The 3212-nt window shown below is 38.4% G+C and overlaps 1 pseudogene across 1 annotated transcript; it reads right to left on the reverse strand.

Moving 5' to 3' along the window:
• Positions 1–247: 247 nt before the first annotated feature.
• On the reverse strand, positions 248–762 carry LOC138347888 (uncharacterized; annotated as a pseudogene). The gene has a single exon (XR_011220452.1). The product of XR_011220452.1 is annotated as an uncharacterized protein (transcript).
• Positions 763–3212: the final 2450 nt, after the last annotated feature.

The following is a 3212-nucleotide window of genomic DNA, read 5'->3' on the forward strand; positions in this document are numbered from 1 at the left end:
GGGAAGATTATAGTAACGAAATAAACAGAAGTTGTGTGCCTATATCTAACAGCAAACAAAAGAATTTTTTCTACAAAAGAAGACTAATATATGTTCAATTATGTAGGACAAAATGTTGTTGCATTTGGTTATACTAGTATATTAAAATCCCTGAATTTCCCTTTAGAAGAAACCAAATTAGTTTCACATAAGAATTCCTAGGAAAACCACTTTTAGTCCATCAAAAATCACCAAATCTCACTTTACTTCATACACTTCCTTGGGAACATTTGTAACAAGTGACATAAATTTGCACTTTCTTGATGTAGCAGTCTTCCTGGTTTGGTCTAGCATGTTTTAAAATCTTGTATACATCTCTAATAATTGTTTGATACTTGACTCTGTGAATTCGAGTACTATCAAAATTACTCGTGGAGTTATAAAATTTGATCTTCGCAGGGTTGTCTTCAAGAAAGACAGTGAATCCACCCCTATTGATTGTTGAAATTTGAGAAGAGTACTGTGTTTCAAGCCCGAAAACAATAATATTGTAAGGGTATTTAAGGGATACAAGATCATAAAGAGAGTTATTTTGTTTCTCCACGAGGAAGTTGTGGCTATGTTAAACTACAAACAAGGCACAGAAAATTGGAGACGAAAATTGGCAGTAGATTTTCTTGCAGCCTGGTCCTCTATTTTTTGTTCAGTGTCTTTTAAATCTTTACCTTGTTCATGATTTTGTTTATGTCTTTTTATAGCATTCCTTCTCTTGTTACTAAACATTTCTCCTGATTTAATATTGAACCTAGCTTTTTGTTGACCTGCATCAAAGACCTCTTGTTGCCTGTATTTTTTGAACTTGAAATAACAGTAACATGGGCTTTATTACAGTGAAAAGGGATATCCATAACCTCTTTCCAAACAAGAGTCACTTTATCCCTCCCTATAGATTTCTTTTCCTGCAAATTAGTAGTGTCCTTCACTCTCCAGCCATATCAGTAACTTCCTAAACAACAATATTATCTAGGGGCTTAGGGAATGGAGTACCTACATTTACCGAACCTTTAGAATATTTTTGGTCTTCCATGTATGTCACGACCCAACCCGATAGGCCGTGATTAGTGCCCGTTTTGGACACCCACATACAAACCTGCTAAGTATGACCAACTGAAACTAAGACAATATGGAATTTAATCAAATCAAGCCAACCCTAACGTCATATATATATATAAGAGGACCTGTCTCATAAGGAGTCATAACCATTCAACCATAACAGCATACGCGAGCCGACAAGGCCGCCACTATTCAAAGCATAATAACATACGTATGCCGACAAGGCTGCCACTACATAATACACAATGATGTACACAGCCGACAAGGCTGCCCCTGTACAAGCGGACATCCCAAACAAACCATGTCCAGACCATTATCCAAAACATATATATATAACCCACATAATGTCCACAAACCTCTAAGAGTACATTAGTGAAACTCGACGGGACAGGGCCCCGCCATACCCATAGACGAGCAAAAGACTACACAAAAGTTATGTACCAAAACGATTGGGCTCCGGAACAATGGAGCTCTCCCAATCAGCAGAGTAGATATCCTAGGCGGGAGGATCACCGAACTGCGCGTCTACACCTGCGGGCATGAAACGCAGCCCCCCGAGGAAAGGGGGGTCAGTACGGACAATATACTGAGTATGTAAAGCATAAGGTAAAGATGACAGGATACCAATATGGCAAGTCGAAACAAAATATCGCTACACATATACCTTTTAAGTGAAAATCATGCATATATTTAACATTTAAGGTGCCCAGCTTCCCTAGTAAGGGGCTTGGCAAAATAATCATCACGTCATCTCTGTCATCATCATCATCATAACCATCCTCATCACCAATCATATATATAATATACATACCCGGCCCTCTAGTGAGGAACTCGGTGACATATGCAAGAAACTCCGCACGAACATTACCCGGCCCGGGACTCGGTGAAATGATAAATGACTCTATGCAAGAGCAGAATATTATGAGCGACCATATGCAATTAAAATCATTTCTTATAACTCAATAGAACAATCAACGTGAACCAGCAAGGAGTATTACCAAAGATTAATGTTTTATCAAGATTATGAACCTTTAATACGATATGGAAACGTAAAATCTCAATGACTCTAAGAAGCATTACCATAGATATTAGAGATCATCATAACCTTAGACATAGCCGATATATAGAGGAATAATTGTGGAAACAATAATATACATCACCTAGACGCTTTAGAGGTAAGTATCAAATCTGTCCGTTATTCGCTTATTTTTAAAAGTCATGCCAAGCAAAGAAAGAAGGGACAACGTTACATACCGTATAATCGAGCCGCACGTCCAATTTTACTGCTCAAGCTATTAATCTATAACAAGCAACAATCGTGCCGCAATTAGATAAACATCGTGCTTTACTTTCTTGTAAGCTAGCTAATAATCTAACGAAAATTCGGCAGCACCTCCCCTATTTTCCTTACTTCGTCCCAATCCGACAACAATCCAAATTATCCACAGCAATACCAATAACACATATAACCCAAAGAATCATATTAAACAGCCCCCTCCCCAAAACAGTTCCGTCTCGGCAACTATAGCAGCGAAGCAACGACACACCGAGCGATAACTCGTTTTATAATTCACAACACATCTACCTTATCGTATTCATCCTTTGGAGTATATACTCATAATCACATTCAACATATACATAATGCTAAAACAAAATTTTCTTGCAGTTTGCTTTAATCAAAACAGCCCAAGCACCAACACGACACCACTAATAATCCGATTATGGTTTCCATTCATACTTAGCACATTCAATAACTAAAACAAACTTCCTAAGCTACTGGTCACGCCCCCTTCTTAAAATTAATGGATAATTAACAAGGGTATTCTAAAGAATTAACACACCAAACAAGGAGATTACTAACCAAATTATTTGCAGCTGCTGGCCAAGAGTTGCAGGGTTGGTTTCTCCATTTCCATGGCTGCCTAAGACAAGTGGTGAAGAAGAAGAAGATATGCAGCAATGCATTTCACCACTTTATATAGCATGGAGTGGATTTCTCCACCTCATTTAATAGTATGAAGTGGAGGCAGCCCCCCTCTACACCTGTCCACTAAGGCCAGCCCACAATCTGATCCCTTTTTAATTTTTGCCTTGAGTGGTGGGGCCCATTGGATTAAATC

The sequence above is a fragment of the Solanum lycopersicum genome, chromosome 4, assembly GCF_036512215.1.
Source record: "Solanum lycopersicum chromosome 4, SLM_r2.1".
NCBI classification, from domain to species: domain Eukaryota; kingdom Viridiplantae; phylum Streptophyta; class Magnoliopsida; order Solanales; family Solanaceae; genus Solanum; species Solanum lycopersicum.